This window comes from Pan troglodytes, chromosome 10 (assembly GCF_028858775.2).
Source record: "Pan troglodytes isolate AG18354 chromosome 10, NHGRI_mPanTro3-v2.0_pri, whole genome shotgun sequence".
Taxonomy (NCBI): domain Eukaryota; kingdom Metazoa; phylum Chordata; class Mammalia; order Primates; family Hominidae; genus Pan; species Pan troglodytes.
In genome coordinates, this window is record NC_072408.2 from 115,529,276 (window position 1) to 115,540,673 (window position 11,398).

General features: G+C 42.9%; 1 protein-coding gene across 3 annotated transcripts in view; it reads right to left on the reverse strand.

Moving 5' to 3' along the window:
* CORO1C (coronin 1C) overlaps positions 1-11,345 on the reverse strand; it is an 83,197-nt gene extending 71,852 nt beyond the window's left edge. Inside the window, exon 1 of one of the 3 annotated variants that reach the window (XM_001147913.8) lies at positions 11,187-11,345. The gene's annotated coding sequence lies outside the window, so the exon portion shown is untranslated. Of the gene's footprint in view, positions 1-9,900; positions 10,354-10,857; positions 11,070-11,186 lie in introns of those variants that run through there. The other 2 variants (XM_016924122.4, XM_009426176.5) reach the window with 2 other exon arrangements.
* Between the last annotated feature and the right edge of the window lie 53 nt (positions 11,346-11,398).

Below are 11,398 nucleotides of genomic sequence, written 5' to 3' on the forward strand. Positions count from 1 at the left end.
ATAAAATACAGCCATAAGAAACCCATGCTGCCAATAGTTTTAATTTATTCAAGAAATCAATTAAGTAAATTTGTGATGAGTACCAAAATGTTGTGTTATCCTGCTTTTTATCAGAACATATGCTTTAAATAATCAAAACCCCAAAATTTGCTTTACAAATAAAGCATGTTTCAATAAAGGAATGTGTATGTATATCTGTGTGTGTAAATTTACACATATAAACATCTTGCTAACATATTTATTTACAATAAAAATTACGAAGTTAGTTTATAATAACATAATAAGAATTTTTTTTTTTTTATTTGAGATGGAGTCTCTCTTTGTTGCCCAGGCTGGAGTGCAGTGGTGCGATCTCAGTTCACTGCAAGCTCTGTCTCCCGAGTTCACGCCATTTTCCTGCCCTCAGCCTCCTGAGTAGCTGGGACTACAGGCGCCCGCCACCACGCCCAGCTAATTTTTTGTATTTTTAGTAGAGATGGGGTTTCACCATGTTAGCCAGGATGGTCTCGACATCCTGACCTCGTGATCCACCCGCCTCAGCCTCCTAAAGTGCTGGGATTACAGGCATGAGCCACCGCACCCGGCAAATATTTACAATTAGTAGTCCTAGGCCATAGAAAACATCTTTATTCCTTTCATCTTCTAGGAAAATGGAAAGACTGACAATATCACAAGTGTATCATGCAAAGTTGAAATTCAATTACTCAATTAACATTTATTGAACAGCTACTATGCACCAGGCAATATGCTAGGAAATGGAGGCACCAAAAAATGTAAGATATCCTCTACCTTTAAGGAACATGGAATATAGCAGTATTATAAGGTGTTCACTTTCACAAACTAGAAAATAATTCTGTACTCAATCTCTAGTCATTTAATCCCAGATGTAATTAGTATTAGCATAGAAATCACTAACACTAGTGACACCCACAAATTACACTTTCACCTACCTTTATAACTCCATAACCAAACTATATTTACATTTTACTCTAACATATTGTATAAATGCATAACCTATTATCATCACTTTCCACAATCAGGGCCATCTCATCTACCCATCTTACACTACTCTTCCCTAATTACACCAGTTCTGAGTCAGCCCAGTACTATTAGGCACACCCTCAGGCAGGATCTCACTCCCAGTGTCCCACAAACACTGACTCTCCAACGCCTGTCTCCTGAATTCCCACAGAGCTCACAGTCTATACTGCAGAATTCACCATCAAAGAGTCATGTGCTTGAGGGCTGGAGGAGGCTTGTAATGTATTTTTTAAACTTTTACATAATTTAAAAGTAAATCAAAACATTAAGCTTGCCATAAGACTTTGTGAATACGAATTTTTTAAATGATACCAGAAAAATCAAGTCCCTAATATATTTTGCATCATAAAATGTTTGAATGAGAAGAGTTCTTTGAAACCAGTAGTTCAAACCCTTCACAGAGGCACTAACAGAATGGAGAGGTCAATAATTTCCCACTGTTTGATGAAAAAAGTGACTTTTTGATAAGTTTATAAAAGAATAGAAAAATAGACAGGACGAGTGCCCAGCTCTGGCCATTATAAGATGCCCCAATTTACAATCACTACCATGCCCTGATCAACTTTCCAAAGGTCACAGAAACCAAGCCACTTTGCCAAAACCTAAGACCCTTTCAAGCTGTGAAGTTCCCAAACGGAAAAGGAAAAAAAAAGATCAGAAGTATTTTGAAAAAAATTTAGCAGAGTCACTGTTTTGGAGTAACAGGAAGAACCTTTCTAAAGCAGGCATGGTTTCTTCCTGATTCCAGGTATCAGGACTAGCCTCCTTACGTGGGGTCTGCCTGACTTCACATGCCTCTGCTCAACTTTCCCCTTGAAACCTTGCTGTAATGACTGAATGCAAACATTTCAAAGAGACAATCTGTTTATCAGTAAGGAACCTCCTCTTTAAAAATATTAACATTGTACACCTCTAAAAGGGTTAAAGAACATGAGTGAAATGACATGAATAAAGCCTGTAGTCATCCCAACCCTGAATAACAGCGGTAGTCTAGCAGGGAAATGAATTTGAACCATGTGCTTTGCTACCATGATTTAAAGAAAGTAAGCTTAACCAGGGAAGTAGAAGCTTCAAATTAAGAGAGAGATGAAGGAGGATGAAGAACAAGGAGGGCCAGCACAGACCTGGAGGGCTGCAGTGGCATGAGACCCCTGGACGCCACACAGCCTGCACAGGGAGGCTCCTGGGGCATGGGGCATGAGTCCTTACTTCTCTTTCACATGACTACCAGCTCCCAAGATCCAGAATTCCACTATCACCATAAACAATTTCAAAAACTGCTGTGAATTAAACAGATTCCTTCAGTCTAGGCTGGGAACGTACCCACCACTTACAATGCTGAATCAACACAATAGATAGAAATTACTACTAGTAGATCTGAGTTCCAAATAACTGAGTTAGACTCTGGAACACAACCCAGTCTTGAGTTGGGGACCAAATGTACACACTGCCTGCCTCCAAAACAGAAATTTCATCTGGGCTCTTGCTCATTCACTTTCAGAGAAACACACAGTTCATAACCATCCTTTGAAGGTATGATATGTTATTTGTTCTACTTGATAAAAGTAATTCAGTCCACTGCACTCAAGACACTGTCATAATGCATAAAAAGATCAAACTAGCAGTCTTAGGGAGAAAAAAGAAGACTTCCAACTTATCTTTTCCTACAGTAGCACTGTAAAGCAACAGTGGCCCACAGAAGAGACAGCCTAAAGGACAGTTACTCTATTTCTAAAACAGACAACGTGCATCTTATTAAATATCACCCCCAAAGAACTGTGGCCAGCCCTCATTGGCTCCAGCCTCTCTCTTGCTTGCCAAGAAAAACTAGGATGACATTGTTAAGCTAAAGATACTACTAACCACAAAATTAATTCACCATCTAGCTTCCAAAGTGACTAGTTTCCTAATAAATCCCTCTGCTTAACAGAGATGACAGCGCACTTTCACGTGTGTTCCTCAGTCCCCACTCCAGCCGCATTTGAGTTTTTATATTAATAAATCAGTCAATTCTTTAAGTTCCTAAGAATGAAAGGAATTAGAATCTTTAACTAGGAAAGAATGTTTGACCATTACGAAAAGGAATTTAAGTATCTTTCCTGTGAAGTAAGCAAATAATGGTGATTAAACATTTGTCATAAGGAAGGGATGCTTGTGAATTTTGTCATGCACCCCTATGATATCAAAAGTAGAAAATACAGCCTGACGGCTTCACTCTCCTAACACTTCCTTTCCCATGTGTGTCTACTATGGTCTCTCATGAAAAATCTACAGCTTTGTTCATCCAGAATGAAGGCCTCAGCAGTTGTTGAGACATGGGGACACACACCCAGTTCCACAATGGAGCAAGAAAGTCTCTTACACCAAACCACCATGTGACCAGACTTGCAGTCTGTCTTGGTTTCCCAAAGACAGAACAACCACATTGTGAAACAATAATCAACCTTTGCTAATCCTAAGTGGTTTTCATTATGTCTGTTACAATCTATATATTAATAGTTCAGTACTGGGCCTGTGTTGTTCCTGTCTAAACTTAGTGTTTTCAAATACAGACGGCCTACTAATGCCAATTTTTCTGGCAAGATGCAATGCAAGGGCACCTTTGCAATAATAATCGGTCTTCCAAATACAAGACAAATCTTTAAAACCACTGCTTACTAGTGCTCAGATTATAAGACTGAGGAAATTTAAAAGGATCAATAAAATACTGTCAAGGAGCTTTACATTAAAAGTAGAAATCAAGTTTACCAAAGGTTTATCCAAGAGATATCATGTATTTTCAAGTTTCCTAAAAATGCATCTAAAAATCCTCCTAAAAACCTGGACCAAACTTCACAGTTTAATACATGCACAACCTGAATATGTGGGAAAAAGCAACAACAACAACAACATAGGTACATGCTACCAACTGTGGTGATTAACTGAAGAAAACTCTGTGAATAGGCTTGGTTTGCAGATCTGGCAAAAGAGCATGACGAAAGGCTAAGCAAATGGAACTGCTGCACTGGGTCAAAGACTACAAAGGGAAAGCCATGTCAGGTTCACATTGTTAAATAAAAAATCCACACTATACTATAAATTCACACAACTAACTATAAAAATTAATTCATACCACACAAAGGAAGGGGCAGTTAAGTTCCTGATCTTGGGTAAATCTGTCAAGCTCCTGCCACCAAAGTCTCCTCATCTGTAAAATGAGGAATAGACCAGCCCACAGTGCTTCCTGTTCTGGCTGTGATTCAGAGTCACCAGGGAACTCACACCCAGGCAGCTGGATTCATATAGGTCCACAGATGATCATCACAAGGCAGTCAAGAATGAGGACCTCTGTACCTGAGCAATAATCTCCCAAATCTCCCAAAATAATATATCCTTTAAAAGATGGTGAGATACTGGTGCCAAATATAATCCATTATTCATAAATTTTTAAGAAGAAATGTAGATCATTGCCTGACCAAAGGGGAAAAAATATAACTGCCTTCCACATACAATGTATAGGCCTTCCTACTCCCATTTATAGTCTCTCTCACTCTGACCTTTGCATTATATTAATTACTCATTACTGCAGCAAACGGGAGGAACTGTATTTTTGTTATTAATGTAAGATCCAAATGACAGGCCTAATTTAACATACCATAAAACTATAGAGGCTCTTTTCCCACACAGGATGTTACACTTTATCACATTGTAACCAGAAGAGTTATCTCAAGCACTGCAGTGCAATCTCCTTCAAATCCTAAAAAAATCCATCTTTTGCCAGGAACTTTCCTTAAAATGGACAGACAGACACACAGACAGAGAGACTGAATACACAGACCTGAATAGAGAAGACTGTCTGAATAGACATTTCCAATTCAGACAGATGCAAAAACACTGGAGGTGTTTTTAAGACCGCCTTCCCATCCTAAAATTAGACATTTTTTGCCCTCTTCAGTGACTCAACTTTGATTCAAAGTCTAAAATCCTCAGGTGGGAGTAGGAATCCATACCCTTAATAGCTTAATGTCAGATGTAAAATGTATTAAACTTACTCTATTTGCTTCTCTGCAGTTCCATTCATTAACAGACATTTAAGAGTGAAGAGAGGGAACAGGAATGTATTCAGTACCTACTCTGTATTAGGCACTTCATGTAATTTTCCTTGCTTAATCTTGCCAACGACCCTGCAAGGTAAGCCTTTTGCATCTCCACACTACAGAGGAGGAAAGTGAAGCTCGGGGAGGTGAGGGAGCTGGCAAAGTCACAGCTAGCAAGAAGCGGAGCCAAGAGTGAAGCCCAGCTCTATCTGGCCCTAAAGGCCTGCACCCTCACGGCCTCAGTTCCCCTAAATACAAAACTCTCTTAGAACGAGAACTACAGAAGGTACCCATAGCTCACTGTCCCTAACTAGACAAAAAAGTTGACATTTTTCTTTCTCTTCTGTACTACCTTGCCACAATCCAAGCTTTAACGAACACACAAAGAAAAGGTATCCCGAAATGGCCAACTGGTTTCTCCTAATTCTCAGAAAGGTGCTAAGTGAATTTATTTATTTATTTATTTATTTATTTGAGACGGATTCTTTCTCTGCCGCCCAGGCTGGAGTGCAACTCTGTCGCCCAGGTTGGAGTGTGATGGCGCAGTCTAGGCTCCCTGCAGCCTCTGCCTCCCAGGTTTCAAGCAATTCTCCTGCTTCAGCCTCCTGAGTAGCTGGGACTACAGGCGCGTGCCACCACACCCGGCTAATTTTTGTATTTTTAGCAGAGACAGGTTGGCCGTGTTGACCAGGCTGGTCTCAAACCCCTGACCTCGTGATCTGCCCGCCTCAGCTTCCCAAAGTGCTGGGATTACAGGTGTGAGCCACCACGCCCGGCATGAAATATTTTTAATTAAAGTATTTTAAAAATAAACATAATCTGGGAGGCCGAGGCGGGCAGATTATGAGGTCAGGAGATCGAGATCATCCTGGCTAACACAGTGAAACCCCATCTCTACTAAAAAATACAAAAAAATTAGCCGGGTGTAGTGGCGGGCGCCTGTAGTCCCAGCTACTTGGGAGGCTGAGGCGGGAGAACAGCGTGAACCTGGGAGGCAGAGCTTGCAGTGAGCTGAGATCGTGCCACTGCACTCCAGCACTCTAGCCTGGGCGACAGAGTGAGACTCTGTCTCAAAAAAAAAAAAAAATGAACATAAGAACACAAAATATAACTAAAGAATACTAATTTGAGTCAGACACCCCAAGAGAGGAGAGCATGAACAAAAGAATGAAGAGGCTGGGCATGGTGCATCACGCCTATAATCCTAGCACTTTCAGAGGCTAAGGTAGGAGACTTGCTTGAGCCCAGGAGTTCAAGACCAGCCTGTACAACATAGTGAGACCCCATCTCTACAAAACATTAAAAAAAAAAAAAAAAGAATGAAAAGAAAGTACACACCCTTAAAATCCAATTTACAACCATTCTCATGAGTGTGACAGGGGTAGTTCCAGTACTAACTGACCAAATACTATCAGGGTCGGCCTGTATGCATTTGGTGTGACTAAATCGTGTTCGCTGGCCATCTAACCTACTGAGGAGACTGCGCCAGTCATTACTGTTCATCGGGGGAAAGAACCTGGATGAGAATGTTCTGCCATTGGGGAAATGTTTTAAACACTCAGTTTTACATTTGAGCACTTTTTGGTAAGAGCTGGACTTGGATGCCAGAAGGGCAAAAGGGAGTTACCCCATTCATGTTATTTTAACATAGGCAATAAAGACATTCATGATAATCAGAGAAACCCACTGACCTCAGGATCTTTCCAGTTAACTTCAATAAATAATCATTCATTCAGCGAATATCCAGTAGGCACTAATGACCAAGCCATGAACAAGAGAATCTCAGTCTGCCTTCCATGTGAATTGCTCTATTGCATTCTGCCTTGTATGGAAAGGCACCTTTCAGACTATTAGCTCAAATTCAGGTCCAGTTCTTTGTAGCAAACAGTCCTGATGAATGTACAATACATGAGGGCAGGGACAAATGTCTGCCTGTGAGATGAGGAAGTTTTCATGGAGGAAAAACCTCATGACCCATGTCCCAAAGGACAAGTGGGATTCTAGAAGTAGAAAGGCGATGAAGTAATAAATTCATCACAAGATTTGAAAGCTGGGATGTTTCAGGGAGTGACACTAGAGATGAAGACATTGGAAGGGGAATAGTGAGAAATAAAGCAGGCTGAAATCAGAGCCCACCTTACTCCACACCTCATTAAGAAGTCTGAACTTTATTTTGTGGGTAAAGGTGAGGTCACCAGAGGATTTGAACAGGTGAATGGCATGTTCCCTGATGAATCCTTTTTCATCTATAGCATACCTTAAAATATATTAATTCAAACCTTTCCCCAGTCCTTTCACATTTGGGTTTCAACTTATATAACCAAAATATTGAGGAGGGTGTGGTTTAAGGTCTAATTTCTAACTAGTAAGACCCCACTATTCATAAATTGGAAATCATCAAAATTTAAAATGTTTGTTCCTAAAAAGGGGCACCATCAAGAAAATGAAAGGACATGTCAGAATCCAAGAAAATTTTTGCAAATCATACAGCTGATAAGGCACTTGAATCTAGAATACATGAACAACTTTTATAACACCAATAAAAAGACAACCCATTAAAAAACGGGCAGAGCATTTGAATGGACATTTCTCCAAAGATTACACATACAAATGTTCACCAACCACATGAAAAGATGCTCAACATCATTAGCCATTAGGGAAACACAGATGACTAGAATCAAAAAGTCAGAGAGTAACAAGTGTTGGCAAGAACGTGGAGAATTTAGAACCTTCATATACTCTTGGTGAATACCGTAAAATGGTGCAGCTGCTTTGGAGAAGTCTGGCCATTCCTCCAATAGTTAAATATAGAGTTACCATACAACCCATCGATTACATTCCTAGGTAAATACTCAGGAGAAATGAAAACGTATGTTCACAGCATTATTCATAATAGCCAAAAAGGAAAAACACCCAAATGTTCATCAACTGATGAATGGATAAACAAAATACGGCATATCCAAACAATGGAATATTATTTGACCATTAAAAAAAAGAATGAAGTACTATACAATACTACCACACATATAAACCTTGAAAATATGCTAAATAAGGGCAAGACACAAAAGACCACATAGTGTATGATTCCATTTACATGAAACGGGAGGACTTCTAAGGGGTATGGGGTTTCTTTTTGGGGGGGATGAAAATGTTCTAAAATTGACTGTGGTGACAGCTGCACAACTCTGTGAATATACCAAAAACCACAGAACTGTACACTTTAAACGGGTGAACTGTACAGTATGTCTCAATGAAGCTGTTATAAAACAAAAAAAGTTCCATTCTGCACTCTAGAAATACAAAGTACTCAGAAAGGAGTACAGAATCTTGTTCACTCACTTTAAAGGATCTGAACTAGGGCAAAGAAAACCCAGAGAGATTCTATTACTTAACATTCTAGGTACTAGGTCATACTGAAATATTCATGAAGAGTTCTGTTTTAATACAGAAAAGGTATCTTAAGTTTAAAAAGACATACAAGTGTCAGAAAACAGTTTTCATAATTCAAGGAGACAGTAACACAGAGAAGTCATAAATGGAAAACAAGCTTAAGAGGTTTTATCACATGGATCTGTACCTTGAAAATGCAAGTAGCTCTCAAATTTATTATTGCCCCACCCCTGGAAAAGAGGTCAAAGGTAAAACAGCCCAATTAATAATATGTTTCTAAAGTACCAGTTTGTGACAAATCAAAATATGAGAAATTAAAATTTTGCCATCATAAAGAAGAGATTCGTCGACATACCCACTTATATAACTAAGAATTGATATTCATCCTTTTGAACATTCCATCTCATAGTCGTTAGAGTGACTCTCTTCCTCATGGTTGGAGTGGATCCCAGAAGTGACAGATAAGTTAAACATAAAACTTTTATCAAAAAATCCAACAGTGTTTAAAAAAATGCTATTCACTGACACCGAATCTAATCCTAAACTATATATAAGTATAAATGCTGATTAGCACAATCTGCAGGCAAAGTAACAAAGGATCATGAAAAAGTCAATATTGTGTGCAGTTATTTTTCATCGGTAAGTATCTATTAAAATTCATCAGGCTTTAATGTACCTTCCACAAGTAATCAAAATAAATATGGACAAGATAGGTTCTATATTCGTCAAAAATGTGTGCTCCTGACGTTTATACCAAATCTTTGTCCAATCCTCAGTACACACGACTAACCTCCACCACGAAACACTGCACTTCAAGACCTAAGGTACAACACAATTCTCAGTTTTATTTCACTTTTTTCCCTACTTATTTATACGATTTCTCAGATCCAATGTTTACTATTATGCTTCATAGCCAAACATTATGACTGTGAAACATACCTCCAAACCAAAAATATCAGTTTCCTTAAATCATCTGAAATGTATAGAACCAAGTCCAAAATAGATTTTGCACATTTCTTCAGTTTTACAGGGAATGCAGAAAGTGAATTAATATTAAACAGGTATCTATTTGCCTTCACAACTGAACAGACGGTACAAAGCAACTGCTTATACTTAATCATGTTTCTGTCTATTCCAGCAGGCCCTGGTGTCAGGAGAACGTTCTGCCAGATAAGGACAATGAGATGCATTATTATATAGAGTGACTAAGAGCCCTACAAGTACTGTTTTAGAATGCAATCCCAGGCAGAAAGGCTGCGGTAAGAGGGCCTAATATTTTGTGGTAACTATTTCCAAAAGTAAATATATTCGCCACCCAGGACCAGTTTTAAACGCGCACTACATTCAATTCTTTTCAAATGTCTTATAGGAGGGAAAAGCCTTTGTATCTTACCATGCCGGGGGAAATGAACAACTTGCAATTTGCTTCGCACTCTGAATCCCACGTTTGCAACACGTAGAGCAAGCACTTTAGACACCACAAAACAAGGGCAGCCTACATTACGGCCAAATATAGGATGTGTTTCTAAATCGTGATGCTGTAAAGCCTACGATTCCTTTTCCAGCGTTTAAAATCCTTTGAACACTCCCAAAAAAGGATGGCAGGGCCAGCGCCTCCCTCCAAGAGGAAGCCCCTTTCTTCTCAGCTCTCACCGCAGCCTGCCACTTCCCCCAACACATTCAAATCATTTGAGAGACGGAGAGCTGGGGAGCGTGCGCCGGTGGGGACAGGCGGGAGAGCTCGGTTTCTGCATTCCCACCCTCCACGTCTGACCTCATCCTCAGTCATTTCGGCGCAGCGAGGCCCCACCTGCACCTCGCTCCTTTTTACTGCGTCCCTCGCCAGCTGCCCCGCTATTAGGGAAACACACCTCTGAATCACCCAGTTCACTCGGACACCCTGGGCCCCCGATCCGACAGCCTTCCTGCTTCGTTCCTCCCCTCCCAACCCCCAGCCAGTCCCAGCCCTCTGCTCCCTTGGCCCGGCTCAGCCTCTTCCCAAGCCGCCCCCACCCACATTACTCCAGCTCCAGCTCTGCCCCGCCCCGCCTGACCCCCAACCGAGATCTGCAGGGCCCAGAGCTGGTCTCGCACCCAAAGCCAGGAAACCCGCAGGCCAGGCGGCCGCCCTCGCCCCTCCCGACGCAGGGCCCAGCTCGCCCCGGCCCCACGTGAGCCCGGCCCCTGCCCGCCCCCACCCACTCGTTCCCTGGGGCGGCCCAAACCCAGTCCCCAGGCCTGGAGCCCCCGGGCTCTGCGCCTCGCCCGAAGCAGCCCTTCCCTCCCAGCACCTCGCCCAAGCAGGCGATCCCTGACCCCTAAAAGCCTTCCCTGGGCAGCCTCGTCCCACCTCGGCCCGCGGCTGCGCACCCGGCCAGGAGCGTTCCGGACCTCGAAAGCCTCCTCCCCACAGGGACCCTGCTTCACGCTCCCCACGCCACCTGGTTCGGTACCCAACTCCCTTTCCCCGAGCCCCCGACAGCAGCCCCCGGCCCTAACCCCTTGCAACCCAGCCCGTGAACCCGCGCCCCGCGCGCCCACCCAGCCCTGTCCCCTCCACCTAGCCCTGCCCCTCGCCCCGCCGGCTCCTGTCAGGCGGCGCAGGCACATGCTCAGAGGACAGGTCCGCCCGCCCGACTCGCTCTCAGGCTGCCCCCGCCGGGGGCGCGCGCCGCTCACCCGGGCCGAGGTGCCTGAGGCGCCGCCGCCGAAGTCCCCGCTGCAAAGCCGGGCGAAGCCTCCAACCGCTGCCGCCTCCCGCCTGGCACTGAGCGCCGTGCGGGGGAGGGGCGCGGGCAGCCGCCACCGCCCCCGCCACCGCGCGTAGGCCCCGCCCCCGCGCCGCGCGGGGCCCAACCAGGGCTGCCGGGCCGCTGTGCGCCACGCCCACT